Source organism: Pseudopipra pipra, chromosome 1 (genome assembly GCF_036250125.1).
Source record: "Pseudopipra pipra isolate bDixPip1 chromosome 1, bDixPip1.hap1, whole genome shotgun sequence".
Classification (NCBI taxonomy): domain Eukaryota; kingdom Metazoa; phylum Chordata; class Aves; order Passeriformes; family Pipridae; genus Pseudopipra; species Pseudopipra pipra.
The window spans coordinates 31321521-31338958 of record NC_087549.1 but is presented as its reverse complement, the minus strand read 5'-3'; positions in this window follow the sequence as shown (position 1 = coordinate 31338958).

Genomic DNA, 17438 nt, shown 5'->3' with positions numbered 1-17438 from the left:
AAGTGTTTAAACCCATTTGTCCAGGTATGTGGCCCCTAAAGAAATCTATAGAGAGACTGAGTGCTCCAAATCAGCTGGTCTACAGTGCTCTGTCTAGGCAGAGTGTTTCTTCATATAACTCACACAATGACTGTTCCAACAAAGGTGTGCTAGCCAAACTAGGCAAAACTCACTTAACTCTTTTCTGTGGCAAGTTTTATACCCAGCATGTGCATAATGACCTAATTTAAAGTACTGGATATTCAATGTCTTTTTAGGGAGACATACAACATTCTTTGCTAACATCTGTTGCACAGTAACAGCTCTTCATCAAGCTTTATGTGACAGGATTTGACTCTCTTTTCATGAGCTCGTATATTCAAATTTGTTTGAGACCCAGGGGCCACTCACTTTGTTCGATTTTCTAATATTCATTACTGCCAGTTGAACAGCGCCACTGAAAAACCTTGCCAGGCCCTCCTCATAGTGGAAAACAATAGAAAAATCCTTGAATTATTTCCAGAAAGTCCTAGAACCTTATGATAACAGAAAGGTGAGGAAATAATGTCAAATTTCTATACAAGCTGAGACAAGATGACAATATATATATTGTATATGTAGTGCAGTACAGTCAGAAAGTAATCTTTACTCTCTCTATATATTAATCTTCTACAGCCTTCAAAGATTTTAATTTCAGTCCTTCAAACAAATGGCATTAAGCCACACTTGATTTTTAAATGTGCCTTTCTGCACTAAGTGCAACATCTGGCATTCCCAAAATCTTTTTCACAATTTCATGTACATTTAAAATGTTATTCTATAATCATTTTGTTTTTAAAAAGGATTTTAATATGGTCTAGTTCTAAAAAAATTAAGAATAAATCAAAATATGTAGTAGGGATTAATACAAATGTGTATTAGAAGAGCAAAGAAATCACTGAGACAAGACTAATCATCATTTAGATTATCAGTAGAAGATGATTAAAAAACAAAGGATTGAATGACAAGTTATGTTGATGCCATGTTTGTGTAGCCAAATGTTTCAGTTTTATAAATGAAAAAGCCTAAGCAGCTTACAGTGAGACAAAGTAATCATTCAAATTACAAACTTAAGAATTTCAAATTACATACTTCATCAAGTTGAGTCTATTGTAACTTAAAATACACAGGGAATGATTCACCCTAGTTGAAATACAGCATGTAATATTTCAGCCATTATGAAATTGCTGTTTGGTTTTACAAAAGTGTTAATGCCATTAAACCATCTCTTTTTAGGACGAATGCTCCAAACTCATACTGTTTATAATCCAACAGCTAGGAAGAACATTTTCTTGTATTCAAATAGAGATTTGTTTGGGGTATTTTTTTGGTTTATATAAAAGCAGAGTTGATCTATCTGACCATGCACTCTTGCTCTAATAATTAGATATTTTTGATCAAGACCTCAATCCTAGCAGAAAGTAAAGTATTTGCTATTCTTGTTGCTCTCATTGTCAATGGGAGTTTTTCTACTGCAAAGACTGAATAGCAATTTTGGGCAAACTATATGCCTAACATTAGAACTTGTTTTTCTAGAATATTATTGCAAAAAATAGAGTGGTGTAGATTTCACCTTTGCAATGATTATCTCATTAAAGAACAGGGCTTGGGCTGTAATCACAATTCTTTTTCCATTCTTTCAGTTTGGGAATTTTCAGTGAAGCAATTTCAGGTGAATGTGATAGTGGATTTATTCTTACTGAAGGGTTCCTTCAAATGTCTGGCTCATGTTCATCTTCTTTATCAATGGTATTGATGAGAGCATTAATTTGTTCTTAGTTTTAGTGGATATTTCTGCTTCTGTCCTCCAATTGCTTTACTAACTGTGCTATATCTCACACTAAAATATTATGTATTAAAATATTGTACTAAAATGTTGTAATTCTAAGTGTTTTTTTTTTTTCTAGAATGTTGGTAAAACCCAATCACAATATTGTAATAGAACCTTTTCTCACTTCTCTGATTTAGTTTTTCAGAGAGGACACTGTGTGTGTGGTACATGGATATCTGAAGTGCTTATATATACCTGTTTCTCTGCTTTGTCTAGCAGTAAATCACAGTATTGATGTTAGTGTGATACCGTGAATGCCTTAACAGTTTTGTTCTATCCTAGTTTAATTATAATAGCACAAACTTTGTTCAATATTAATTTAAATTAATGATATTGAATATATTTCTTGTGGTCTGCTGTGAATGAATAAGCTTTGAGGAAAATGTAGATGAGTTTTGTTTCCTCTTTATTTTTTTTTTTGTTGTTTGTTTGGTTTTTGGTTTTTCTTTAGTTTTTTTTTTTCAAAAATTCTACTAAAATCAAATCTGTATGTCATACCCAATAAATTAAAGCATATAAAAATAAAAAAGTATTAAAAACTGAAACAAATGTATATCCTTGTAGCTCCTTCTCTCCTCTAGGAGTAATCAAATTAAAAATGCAATCCAAAGTCTGACTCACTTGGAAAATCTTAGTGTCACGTTTCTATTCTGGCTGTCTCGGGTGATCGGTGGAGGTAAAATTTGTAAATGTGGATTTTCAGCTGAGAACTAATCTGGGGTAAAAATACTAGAGCCACATTCTGGTGAAGGTGCAAATTTGAGCTGAAGTAAGAGGAAAAAAAATGGTTCCCTATTTTAGAAGTAAAATTGTCATGAAACATAGGGTCTGCTTGAAGTCCTGTGTAGACTTCTGTTATATAACTTCTATCAGAGAGAGACCAGTATGTTCCTATCATCTGGAGTTTCTTTACTCCTTGAGAACACCTTCAACTACATCTGTGCCACTTGGATAAAACAAGATTCCTCAGGAGCAACCTTTCTGCTTCCTTGATACCTTGCATGCCCACTGGTATGCCAAATCCTGTGGCAATCAGGGACTTAAAATCCAGTCAAAAGCACCTGCAAGCAATATTATCAGCCAGGCTCTGAGTCTTATCCTATCGTACAGGCAGATGTGTTAGCAGCCTGTGACTTAATTTTATGATAAAAATTTTCATTCTAGATGTAAAAACCATTCATGAACTAGATCCCGTGACTGCTTTGTGTTGAAATGACTGATATCAAATAACCAAACAATATTATTATTATGTGACTTAGCTGCCTGTAAGAGCTGGAAGAACATAAGATTTGATAGTCTCTTCCAGGGACACATTTGGTGTTACATATTTCAGCTATGTGCAGTGTAACATATCACTGTAGTGTTGCATACATAGTGGTACTCCTATTAAGTGACTTGTCAAGTGCACTATATCAGTCAGCTCTCTTGGTTTCCCAGTAGATCAGCACCTCTTTCAGTTGTACCTCTCATTTCTTTCCTCTCTTATGTACATACAAGCAAAGCCCTGTATAAGTTACAAACATGGTTTTCTGTTAGAGGTTTTATGGTCTTCTCTTTTTTTTCTGTCACTGAAGAGGTGACTGCCTCTAAATTTGAAAATACAGTGTAGTTAAAGTGTAGATAAAGATTAAAGAAAAAAAAACACTTGGTCTAATAATGCCTCTATCATAATACTGAAGAAAAGCAATGTCACGTTAACAATAGAGGCCTCGTTTGTTATTAAAGAATTATTTTACTCTAATTAATCAGATTTAATTTAATTTAAGAAGGTGTAATTTTGTATGATGGAAATATATGCTGTAACCTGATATATGATCATTAGTCTGATAAACAAAGACTGCCTTCTGATTAACTTTTGGGTTTTTTCCCTTTTAATTTTCTTTTACTTTCCTTTTTTTTCCCCCCAAACCCAAAACCAACAACTACAAGGTGACACTTTTTGTAGATATTTTATCAGTCATTAATCGTGCATTTTAAAAATTTTAACAGGAATGATTAGCCAGAAGGCTGATTTTTGTTTAAATATTTGTTATGTTATACATGAGTTTGTTTTTAGCATGATTTATTTCATTTGGGATATCTTTGAAGTTGCAACAATTAGGGAATAAAAAATTTTAAAAAAGAGTTTTATGTAGTGCCTAAGATCTCCTCTGCTATTCAATCAATGGATTAATTATTAAACTGCTTGTATAAATGCACCAAATTTGCTGTTGGCCTAATATTCCTTTTTCTTTCTCTAATGTTTACCCTACTGCTATACCTACAGATTTGTATTTGACTGTCACAATATTTTTGCTTGAATGAAAAAGACAAGCTCTTTTAGTCTGATAATAATTCTAAGTATTCTTCTCTGCTCCTATTTGTGTTCTGGAAATTTGCTTTCTCTGAATATCTGACTGAGGACTGACAGGGTATTCATATTAGGACAGCAGAGTCTAAGGAGAATATTTTGCCAATGGTAGCAGGCCTTGTCCATTTAGGATAAATTAAGTTACTGCCTAAAGCATTGACTTGTGGAGTGTGTATATATGCATCCATTCTGATCTGTCATTATCTAATGAAATTTATTGTTTCCGTTTACTTGTCTTCAGCAGATTTCTCCTTAAGAGTCAGTAAGCAGATCAGCATGGGTTCTCTGGGACCTTTGAAATCCAGGTGGAGTCCTTTTGTCCGTTCCATTCTTCCTCAGTGATCTCCTGTTTGCTTTTAATGAAGTCTTTCTTCCTTTTTTTTGTCAGTATATCTCCAGTTTTGCATAAAATTATTAACAAAATATTACTAAAGATCTTTCCCAACGCAGAAAACTGGACAAACTCACTTAACAATGTCTAAACTATCCTGTCAAATTGTTGTAAGTCTTTTGGAAAATGTCTTACTGTAGTGGTTTGAATTTTGTTTTCCCCCAGAGGCTAAGAAAAGTGGTAGACCCCAAGGGGTGGAAACCCCTGGAAGTTTTGGAGTTCTGCCCAATGGGCGCTCCTGCAAAAATGTAAACATATCCACAAGCTCACTGGAAGAGATGAGTTGTAGTTTGGGTTGTTGAGGAGAGGTGGCCATGTTGTAGAGCCACAAGGAAGGGGCTCTGAGCCCCTTGGGCCCTCTGGGCCTCCCAGCCCCTGGCTGGTGGGGGACTGCAAAGACTTGGAACAGTGTTAGACTGGGCTTAGTGTTTGTGGTTAAGCTGGGAGATGTTTCTCTCTATCCTGGGCAGCGGAGACAGAGCAGAAAGCAGAGACGCAATGTCCGGAGACTCTAGCTAAGAGCCAGGACAGATAAGAATTGAACTGAAGCAGCACAGGCATTACAGCCAAGCCAGAGAGACACAGTGTTGTCCGAAGAAAGAGAGCTAGCAGCAGAGGGACAGAGTTCTTGGGGGAAGAACTGATACCAGACCCCCCAAAACTCCTTTGAGATCCCTCTGAGAAAAGAGGGAGATGGACTCCTATTTTGGAGAAGAGTTTTAGACATGCAGCACCGGAGAGAGAGAGAGAGGAGCTAAGAAGCTCAAAAGACGTCCCAGAGCTGGACTGGGACGGCCAGATGGAATGCAGGGGGGTTGACCTTGGCCCCCCTCGTTGCTGCTGGCAAGCCTGGCAGCCTGAGACAGAGCACAGGAGCTCTGGTAGAACTCTGAGGCAAAGGCTTGCAACTGAATGCTGCCCAAGATGTTCTGACTCAGGGGTGAATCCCCTGAGGAAGGGACTTTCACGAAGATGCCCCTGCATTTCGTGATATACCTGTGGTGATGCAAGTCTTGTCCTGGCAGTCCTTGTCCTTGATGCTGGCAGTCCACAAGTGAGGCCTTCGCTTGGACCGAAGGAGAGCCGAGGGGCTTGGAGACCCCCTTGTGTATGTTGAACAGAGATCCAGCTACAACAATCCAGTTGCAACTGCTGCGTGGAAGACAAAAAGAATCTGCTGCCTTAGAAGAGACTCTTGCTTAGTGACTGGAAGGGATGTGTCCTTCTTTCCCTCCTGGACTTTTATTTGGAGGGAAGAAGAGATCTGATCCATTGTAAATACTATATGTCATGGTAGAGATAGTTGTGATGGTGTGTATAATGTGTTGTAGTATTTATTTGTACAGTCATTGTAATATATTCCCTTTCCCCCACTTTGAGTCTGGTGTGTTTTGTCTGGAAAGACCATTTCACATTAGGTTGAGATGTGGGAGGGGGCTTAGACTAGGGGATTGGATTTTGGGGCTATCTCAAACCATGACAGTTACTAACAGAAGAATTCTTCTAAAGCCTATCTTCTATGGTTTAATTTGCAGTTGAACCATACAAACAGTTTTGCTGAAGTCTAGAAGGACATCAACCTGCTGGAGCAAGTTCAGAGAAGGCCACAAAAATGATAAGGGGCTGAAGCCCCTCTCTTAGGACAGCAGGCTGAAATAGTTGGGATTGTTCAGCCTAGAGAAGAGGAGGTTTCAGGGTGACTTAATTGCGGCCTTCCACTGCCTAATGGGGACCTACAGGAAAGCTGGAGATGGACTTTTGACAAAGGCATGTAGTGATAAAACAAGGGGCAAGATTCTTAAACTGAAAAGGGGTAGGTTTAGATGAGATATTAGCAAGAAATTCTGTACTCTGAGGGTGGTGAGGCAGTGGTACAGGTAGCCCAGAGAAGTTGTGGATGCCCCATCCCTGGAGGTGTTCAAGGCCAAGTTGGGTGGGGCTCTGAGCAACCTGGTCTAGTGAAAGGTGCCCCTGCCCATGGCAGGGGATTTGGAACAAGATTATCTGTTATGTGTCTTCCAACCCAAACCATTCTATGATTGTATGGTAGATTACATCTGCTGCATTTTCCAGAGTTTGTTTATCAAAGAAAATAATCCAGTTAATGTGAGGTGATTTACCTTAATTGCACCACTGTTTCATTAAATCTCATTTACTTTTTACCTGTATGATTCTAATTCTATTTTTCCACATGTGTTCCCCTGCTGTACATACAGTTTAAGTTCTATTACAGGTTTTATAGCTCCAAGATGCCTTTGCTTCCTCCTTACACTAAACATCCCGTTTCCTATTACTGGTCAAAGGTACTGAATGAGGTAGATTTATTAAACATTCTTGCTTCTTAAGTTGCAATTTCTTGTGCTAAGTCCTTCACTGTTCTTGGATGGGGATTATCCAGTCCCATAAACATGTGTAGGTCAAGATTTTCCTACTCAGATGGAAGGACATATTAATTTATCTGCATCTTTTCTTATTCCTTATGTCCACCTTTTCTACATTATCACCCAAATTGGAAACAGAGTAAAGTGTTCATTTAGTTGAAGACTCTACTCAGATTATCATTCATGTCTATTCTTTTGTCCTTGCAGAGCAATCCCACTTCTATTCTCATTCTCTTTGTTATTAATACGACTACAAAACTTTCTGGTTTAATTTCCTTTGGAAGTTTTAACTCATTATTTGAAAATTCTCACTTTTTGTCTATAATTTCTGACTTCCAAGAAATATCTGTCATTGCTGGCCAGTCACTTTTTCCTTTTCCCAGTGCTTTTTAGTTTTACCCGAAAACAGAAGAAAAAAGAAAATCATATGTCAAGGAACTTTTTTTTCCACAACTTTCCCAATAAATCTTATCCAAAATATTTGGGCATTCTTCATTATCTCTGCAATATGTTTAAACCTTCACATACACAAAAAGAAATATATTTTCTACCATTATTTTTAATAAATATTTCTGTGAATGTGAATGAAACTATCTGTCATAATACATGACATGCAGTGACCATATATACATATAACAAATATTGTGATGTTAGAAACAATCTACTAGATGAAAAGCCAGTAATATAAAGCAACTGAGAAAAAAGAACAAGTGTGAGAAGAATACTGAACACAGAAAGTTAGGAACTACCTCACTGCTTAAAAAGGATTTCATGTCTTCTTGCGACACTAGATAAAGAAATCTGTGTGTGTCTTAGGTTGGAAAATGTCTTGGAATCATTATACAGACTCAAGTAATACAGCTAGAATAAACACTTACACCTTTTCATTATCCCAGATGTACTCTTGCAGATCATTTGTCTGGGTCTTGTTAAAGTTCTCTTGTGAAGAAATCCTGCAAGAAATTCCCATTAGTCAAAAAATTAAAACAAATATCCACTTTATCATGAATAACCCATCCATGTATTAATAATGATAAAAGAATAACACAACTTTGATTTTTGTGAGTATGGAATAACATGTCCTGGCAAAGAAAGAATGGTTTTGATTTCTAAGTCTACTGAAAACTGTGTTGTTTAGACTTCAACATGCTGACCATTTTCATTTGTGGTTTGATGGCAGGAATAGTGAGCATTATATTCTGTGAACAACTGAAAGAACTCCTCCTTTTAGGAAGCTTTCTCATGTATGAGATCAAGCATTCACATCCCTTTCCAAATGACAAATCTAAGCGGGCTGCAGCTGTGATTCCATCTGAGGAAAGGCTCGTCCTGCCAGGTGCCTCAACATACGTTACAGTCGAAGGAGTCAGTGGACTCAGTGTAACTGGTAAAGCCTGGAGTGGGAGTGCACTGAATGGATGCACATACAATTGAATCCTGTGCTAGTCTGAGTACCTTGTGCCATTAGACTTCTGTAGAGCAGGACACATACACAGAACTGACAGATATTTAGTGTCTTCTTTGGAGGTTTGGGGGTTTGGGAGTTGCAGCTAGAAGCCAGAAAGAATACTGTAGGTGCTAAACAGCTTTGTTGAGGTCAAATGAATTACATCACCAAAGGTAATGTAGAATTGAAGCCTACCTCATGTGAAGGGTAACCCTAACAAATAATTTCTTAACATGTTTTAGAGATCTTAATACTAGGCTATTCAGTTAATATATTTTTAAACTAGTTCTGAATTATTGTCAGTACTCTTTTTTTTTCTGAACAGGAAAAGGTGTCTTCACATTAATGGAAGAAGTAAAATATATAGCATGTAAAGAAACAAAAGTACTAGACTTCCTAAGATGTAAACCACAGCTTCTTTTTACTATGTGACCAAATTGCTAGCAGGTGAAAGAATTGGGAAATTGAAGTAAGTGGGGCAATGATGAGAAACAGTAGATGTTGATAGTATTTCCCCTTTTTCATTCATCCAGCTGTCTAACCTGCATATACAACCCCACTGCAACACTGAACATATATCACCTAAATATCTTTCTGTGTAGAGACTTCTCCTAATATATTCATTAAAAACATAAATAGGTCAGTTGTATCAATACATTACAGACATTCAGGCAGCTTGTTGCTTTCATGCTATTTTAATCTTATAATCCAGCAATTAAACTTAGTATTTAAGGGTGTTTGAAATTGGTAACACAACAATTTAGGCGTTTTCTGAAAAATTCAAGTTATTTTTCCAGAATGAACTATTCTTGGTTAGATCAGCTGGAAAAAAAAAATATGCACAAGATTCAAATCACCCTGTTCTGAAGCACTGCTTCATTTCTTTTTGGTGAGATGCACCACCATTACAAATACTAAGGACAAGCAAATAAGACCCAGTGGTAAGGAGAGGTCAGAGTGGCCCTTAAGGTGTAAAGGATCAGTGGAGGGGAATAGAGAGTTGAAAGAGAAAGAATTACAAAAGTTCAAAACCACTGGTGTATAAAAGGCAGAAGGATGTCATAATTTCTTGATATACATGGGTAAATCTGCTGGAGTCAGCTCACTGGAACAAAATTAAGATTGCCTAGTGTTTAAAAAAAAATAAATTTCCAAGGCCTAGTCAATTCTATAAATTTAGTTTTCCAGAATTTTTTCTTCTATTTACTTTCTACATGAATATTTTCCTGCTGGTTCAGAGGAACTGGAACATAAGAACCTAGGAACAGTTAAGAAATGGGTACTCAGTAGGATCTGGAGTAATTTGAAATGAAGAAATGATTGATTGCAATTTTCATAAATTGCACATTGCCTCTTCTGGTTTCAGATAAAGTTAGATATATAGAAGAAAAAAAATGCAACCCCTGCAATGAGTTTGTGTCAGTTCATATTTTCAGGATGAATGTGTCAAAGCAGAAAAGATGAAAAATTTTATGTAAAAGCTAGAATTCACATTTGTTTAAGTCTTTATTCCTGGTCTTTAGGCATCAGAAAGAAAAAACAAATAATTTAATTTTTCGTGTTTTCCAATTCTATGGGTGCTTTGAGAAAGAAAGGCAAATACATTACAAAATGTTGGAAATATTCACAGGTCTACCTTGGTATTTGTGTTTTAGCATCCCACCAATTACTTGTGACTACTTTCTGGTGTTAAATCCCTTCTAAAGGAATTCCTTGTTTTGGTAAAGGTACCAGGACAAGATTATTGTTATTTCTTTTTCTCTGGTCATGTTAAATCATTTTTCCATGCTATTTCAGAAAACATATGAAAAAGGAAAGTGGAATTCCTCAGCTGGATGAAGCAGCTGTTTGGTGTTTACTCTTAATCAGTTGGTATATTTCTTCATTCACTGTCCTTGTCAGTGCAGTCTCCTGAAAGGTAATGGGGTTCTTTTTTCTTTCAGCCACAAATTTCTAACATATTATAGAAATTCATAGCAAATAAAGATATTAATCAGATTTTTGTAAAGTCTTTAGTATTACGGAAGTTAACAATAATGAGAGTACTTACAAATTGATTATATATCTATATTATAAAATACATTTTTGTCCTTGACCTTAATAGTGTTTTCTGGGCTCTATGCCATAAAAAAGTAATTAACAAGAGGTTATATATAAATATATATATGTATATATATGTGTATATATATATAATGGTATTTTTAATCTCATCCCTACAGATGCAGAACTAGTTGCATTAGTTTCCGACATATACAATAAGTGTTTCTTAAATTTAACAAGTTAGTTTATAATTATATGTTGGATTATCTAAATTTTGGATTTATTTACCTCTTCCTGTTTCCAGATATTAAAATGTTACTTCCAAAAAGCTTTTTGTAATACTAGCAAAATCTTTCTCCTATCTACTTTGAGATTTCTCAGCATCTCATTTATTTTCAGAGTTTGATCAAACTTGATGACTTATTTATAGTAGGCTGTTATTGTGCTTAGTGCTGTAAAAACCATGGACTCTATTCCAAAACCCCATACTTTAAATCAGATCCAGGCAGTCCAGTTGAACACACTGTACAATTGCTTCATCAGTTTCCATTGAATGATAAAATTTCTTTCATTATTTTCTCTTTATAACCCAAGAAATGCAAAATGTATGACTGTTTTCTAGTATTCATTCCATATCCTCCTTTCTGAAAATTGATATGAAGATTTGTTTAAACTGATAGCAGTAACTACCTCTTCTGTGAATAAATTACACTTCCCATTTCTGAGAGGTCCTACTCTTTTCCTCCTTGCTGACCTCTTCTTCTCCATGTACTTTAAAAAATTCTGATTTATCTCAAACCCTCATGCAATCTGCTTTTCATTTTCTACCCTTAATTTTCTTATCATTTTTTGCACTCTCTCTTAACTTCATTCTCTAATCTTCTCAGTACTGCTGTGTAGCTGATGTTTTATGCCTCATATTTCCTTTTTCCTTACTTTTGATTACATTTTGGACTTTACAGCTCATCCTCAATGACTTTTTACTCCTTGTATATGTATTGCAAGATTGCACATGCAACCTTTGGGTATGCATTCATTTACCTCTTCACGTTTTCCTTTTTTTTTTCTTCAGCTGTCAATATTTTCCTTTAATGTTTTCATCATGTTAATTTTTCATCTGACATGTTACATTTCTCTAAAGTGACTAATCCTAAATGTTTTGAATTTTTTAACTAGTACCCGTTTGATTTGTCTCTCTAGTTTTGAAAGCAACTCTGGTATTTTTAATTCTTTTATGAATAGGTTTTTATGCCTCTAGTTAAATTATAATCTCAGAATTTCTTACAATTCCTGCTTTTAAAGTATGCATAAAAAAGATAGAAAACCTCTCTGGGAATAGGAACAGTCTTCATTTTGTATAACAACAATTGCATTGCTAAAGATAAACAAATTAATCCTAAAGAAGTGTTTTTGCATTTTCTGTGCCAGTTGAGGATTCCACTAAGCCAGAGGACCCTTAGATATCACATTAAGGCAACTCTGCTGCCCATTCCTGTCTGCAGTTTCTAAAGTTAGCGAATGGGTTTGTTCCATTGAAAGGTCTACATCTGAACTGGTAATAAGATACTAGTGGTGGCTGTGGAGATCAGTGGCCATAGATCTTACAAAGAAGTGTTTATGATGCCTAGGAGTGACAGATGCTATGAATCAAGCTCTATTATGAACAATCAAAAGTAAAGATGCTAGAGGGTTAGGCAGAAATTCTTAAGTGCTATACACAGTTAATTGGTATTTCTGTTTCTATAAAAAATTCATTTGCTGCACAGGGCTTTGATATACATATGCATTTATGTATGTGCACACATACATGTATGTATATATAATAATTAATATACATATCATCTTGGCAAGATGTTAATTTGACAAGGCTGAACATAGCTGTGATTTTTTAAGGTGTTGTCTTCTGTCGTAATGAAAAACCATTAGATTAACAGAAAGTAAGTTGCACACTGAATTCATGAATATTTCAAGCTAGTTAAAAAAGGTGGTGTAGCCAGGCCTTTGGTCCCCCTCCACTCCTTCTGAGGCTGAAGACTTTATCAAGGTTAAGGAAAAGTAGAGGTGAGCAGCGATTATATGGAATAATTGAAGCATCAGATAATGCAGGGGTCACGTTAAGGATTTCTTGTTTAGGCTTCAATCAAATAAAAGGTGATCCAAAATCTCCCTCTTGTGTGAGATGTGCACTCAGAGTAGATTCTAGCCCTAAGTATTTATCAGATTTTCAGCAAATTGATTTGAGTTCTGAACTGTACAAAATAAATGAGGTTTAAGAGTTCTGGATTAAATTCGTACTTGTATTACAGCTGCAAGTGGCTTCAATATATAAAATTATAATTTTACAAGTGGTAAATGTACCAAGATTTTATTGCACAAAAATTAAAATCGAGAGACATCAAATACTGAAATGGATGTCATATGTGATTTATAGCTAGCTTTAAAAAATAACATGTTAAGCAGATATATTTCTGATTTAACATTGTTTCAGAAATTCATTAACATCAAAAAGTTATGTAGTATCAGTAAGACATTCAACCTGAGAGAAATACTGAGGAATCAAGAGTTGAACATTAACTTTACATGAAAATATATACCCAAACTAAGATGGCAGTGTGAAAGCTTTTTTTGATACACTGTGCTGGGTGGGGGAAGGGAGAACTGAAAATGAGGAAAGGAACAAACTGGACCCTTAGTGCCAAGCAGCACAAATTAGAGTTAAGATGAATAAGAAGAATCCAAGAGCTATTAATCGAAGCTCAGCACCTCCAGGGATAAATGATTCTTATGCCTGAAATAGATTTAACTCTCCCCAAACAGTAATCTCACTCCTGAACAGGAAATGAAAATAAAAGCGAGTTACCTACCAGGCAAGAGCAGTCTTTACCTTCTGAATATTGCGGTCACTCAAGAGCTGCTAAATGTCTCTCTCTCAGTCCCCTACTATAAAAAGTGTGAATGTGAATGCCTGTGAGTTCTTTAACTATAGAGGGATTTTAAAAAGGGACCCTCATATCTGAACCCTCAGTTCTTCCTTGTATCAGTGCACTGTCATTAATATGTTATCTACATATTGCACCATCTGCACTGTACTTTCACAAACTGTAGTACTTCCTCTGCCAACTCTGCCAACCTGAGAATCATTGCTTCAATTTTGAAATGGAGGAATTCTTAGAAGTTATTATTCCAGAGTTCTGATGAATGATTTACTTTTTAAAAAATGTTAGATATGCTGTTACTAACTTCAGGTTTAGCTGAGTACTATTAGTTTTCAGATACATTTAATTTAGTTCACATGGTTTCCTCCTATTTTCTGATTTAAGCAACACCAAACATATGTTTAAAAGATGTAATACTCATTTTGGAATTTTTTTAAGAAGCTTTTGGCTTAGAAGACAATGGATTGTTTCCAATAGGAGCAGGGTTAGATGAATGCTGTGACATTCTACAAGTCTGGCCCTGAAAGACTGTCTTTATTTAGCTGCTGAATAGGGCAGGGAGGAAGCAAGCATCTACTACTACAATTTTCTTTTATTCCAGAATTCTTTTCTGGAAAGGCTTCTTCAACCTTTCCTCAAAAGCTTGTAATTCATTTTTAGCTGTAATTCATATTATAGACATCTTTTCCTGATTTGTCTGTTTCCACTGGGATTTCATTGCTTTGGATAAATCTAGCTGCAGTGGAGTCAGTGGCAAATTTTTTACTTCATTGGCATGAGGATTTCATCTTCCAGTTCCTGCTCCCTAAGCCAGTTCAGGTGCAGCTACTTTAGTAAAGTTGTTGTAGTACACAGTAGCCTGATTTTTCATTTTTCCTTTTCACTGGACGTGGAAAACTATACTTTTATTCATTTGGTAGTTCATTCATGAATTAGTATTATACAGAGAGCCTCTGACTGACCCTGAGTTGGAATATCCAAGAGTCTCCCATTTTGTGTTTTAGAGTATGTCGGATATATGACAGGAAGGGAAATTTCTCTTATCTCTGTGGGTTAGACAAGTTTCTAATGACCTTAGAAGCAGATCTTAATTATTAAATTTTCTGGTCGTGCTAGATTGAAAATCAAGGGTTTCCCAACTTTTAACACTTGTTTTCAATCATACATGTATCTCAATCTGGAGAAAAATTACTTCATATCATCTTCAGTTTTCTTTCTCTGAACTTGCTTCTTTTTTTTCTGTATTAGGAGAAAATACTTGACTTTCTAGAGAAAATCCTTAAGTTAGTGTACACTAGAATGTGTATGCATAGGCTGTTCAGAATGCAGAAGCACTGCAAAAGTGACGCTTTTTGTTTTGATTGTCTTGGTTTTGTAACAGTTTCTAGCATTGTTGGTGCTTTTATTTTTTTTTAATACTGTGTCTGATACTTGAAATTATGTTTTGTAGAAATATCTGGTTAAAGGACGTGAGGTTTTGTTCCTGAGCAGCATAATCAGATCAGATGTCCTCATTACATGGAAAGTTATGGGGTCTTTTCACATGCTTCATCCATTTGACTGCACTGAATTTCACCTCCTTTGATATTGGAAGGACTCTACATTCTGAAACTATTGCTTTTTCATTTCCTTAAATAGTATCTTAAGCAAACTTCACTCCCGCAGTCTATCCATCCCTATTTCCAGATAATTTCTGAATATATTGAGCTATCTACTCCTCTGCCCAGGAATTATTTGACCTTTATTTTCATTTACCATGAAAGTGATTTTTTTAAAATTTTTTAAAAAATATTTATTCATATGAGGACAGACTTTCTTATCCTGTGACAGACATGGCTGATTTGGACTTTTTGTTGAGAGTAACAGTAAAATGGTTTTTGAATGTCAAATGCTTTTTTAAAGTGGATCTACCCTTTCCACAGCCTGTTTACCCGTCTTCAGAGGTTTATTTAAGTAATCTGAGATATTTCAGTAGGCATGTGAGTTTCTAATATGCGGTATTAGTGTAGAGGGCTTGTTCCTACAGATCTAGTCCCTGCTCTCCACTATGTGAATACTCCCTTAAGTTCTCGCTAGCAGATTTTTTTTAAAAAAGAAATAATATAACAGGTATGTTATGTGCAGTAATCAGGATAGAAAAGTGAGGTAGAGTGTGGTAGTGTTTGAAGGACTGTGGCAGCAGGACATGACTCAGCAGTGGTTGCTCCTGGGGCAGTGCGGAGGAGAAGGCTTTGTGGAGAACGAGCAGTGAGCAGAGGGAATCTCAGAGGTTAAAACATGGCTAGAGAGGTGTAATGAGAACTAGAAGTTCTGTATTATTAAGTTCAGTAAACTCTCCCAGTGAACCCACAAGAAAAAGCCATGAAAATATCCCATAGCAACCAATATTCACTCCTGCCATACTCATTCACCACCTTTCAATAAAGCACTAATGCTCCCTCTAAGACATAGAATCACACAATCACAGAATCATAGAATCAGCCAGGTTGGAAAAGACCTCCAAGATCATCAAGTCCAACCCTTCACCCACTACTGCCGTGGTTACCAGACCATGGCACTAAGTGCCACATCCAGTCTCATCTCAAAAACCTCCAGGGATGGTGAATCCACCACCTCCCTGGGCAGCCCATTCCAATGGCTGATTACTCTCTATGTAAAAAATTTCTTCCTAATATCCAACCTAAACCTCCCCTGGCAGAGCTTAAGACCATGTCCTCTTGTCCTACTACTGGTTGGTTGGGAGAAGAGACCAAATCCCCACCTGGCTACAGCCTCCTTTCAGGTAGTTGGAGAGAGTGATGAGGTCTCCCCTGAGCCTCCTCTTCTCCAGGCTAAACAATCCCAGCTCCCTCAGCCTCTCCTCATAGGACTTGTGCTTGAGTCCCTTCATCAGCCTCATTGCTCTTCTCTGGACCTGCTCCAGCACCTCAATATCCTTCCTGAACTGAGGGGCCCGGAGCTGGACACAGAACTCCAGGTGTGGCCTCACCAGCAATTAGATACCTTATTTGCTAAACAGTGATCATGTTTCAAGGCAGTCTTACCTCTGATAGGAGATGTCATGTTTTCTGTTAGGATATAATAGCAGAGCAGCACATCTCTGATGCTGTATGCAGATGAAGCTGAAGCACAGTTCGGAAGTCTCATGTCCTTTCAGGCAAAGCTGAGCAGTTTTCTGTATCTTGTGAGATTTAAATGCATATGCAAGTTTGTCTTTGTATATCACTTATTTTTACAATGAATGTGAAATTTGTACTGAATATCAAGAGATCCCCATTCATTTTAGATCTACCCATTGACTCCAACAACATACTTAGAAGAATGAATTTCAATGTATGTTTAACTCATTCCCATGTAATGCTTTAAAAAGTGCTGGATTATTATTTTAGGTTAAGAAGTCCATAAGAAAAAATTAAATCTGCGTAAAACACATTGCTTCTTAATCTCAGTATGGTGTAAGGACTTCAAGCATCTACTTCTATTAATAAGTTAATATCTTATTTTTTTCAACATAAAGCCAAAAATAAAGATGAATTTTAATTTAAATGGGAGTGAAACCCTTTTGGAAACAGTAAAGACAGAAAATTAGATGGCAAAGGCTACTGGAGAGTGTGCAGCAAGCTCTTCAAGTATGTATTAGAAGGCCAACATCTTCCCAGACTGTTTGTTAGAAGGAGTAGTGTGCTTACTACAATTAGTATCCTGAACAACTCTGAGATGATCATAGACACAGCTGTTGTTGTTTAAGGTAGCAGGCACATCAATGGCAAGGCAGTAGGTATTGATTTGTGCAGTGACATCCTTCTAGCTATTTCATCTGAGTGAAAGAAGCCCCCAAATTAACCAATAATAAAGTATTAGAAGATGTAGTAGTTGCCTCTTGGGACTTGTTCTGGTTAAGGATAGATACCTCTCCTCTTCCCACAGCCATCAATCCTCTTTGAAGGATTGCACACAGGTCTTCACTGGTCAAAAACAAAATGTGAAGTCCAAAAGGACAAAGTAGCAGACTGCTGGATTTTATATATATTGAAAATTTCCTCA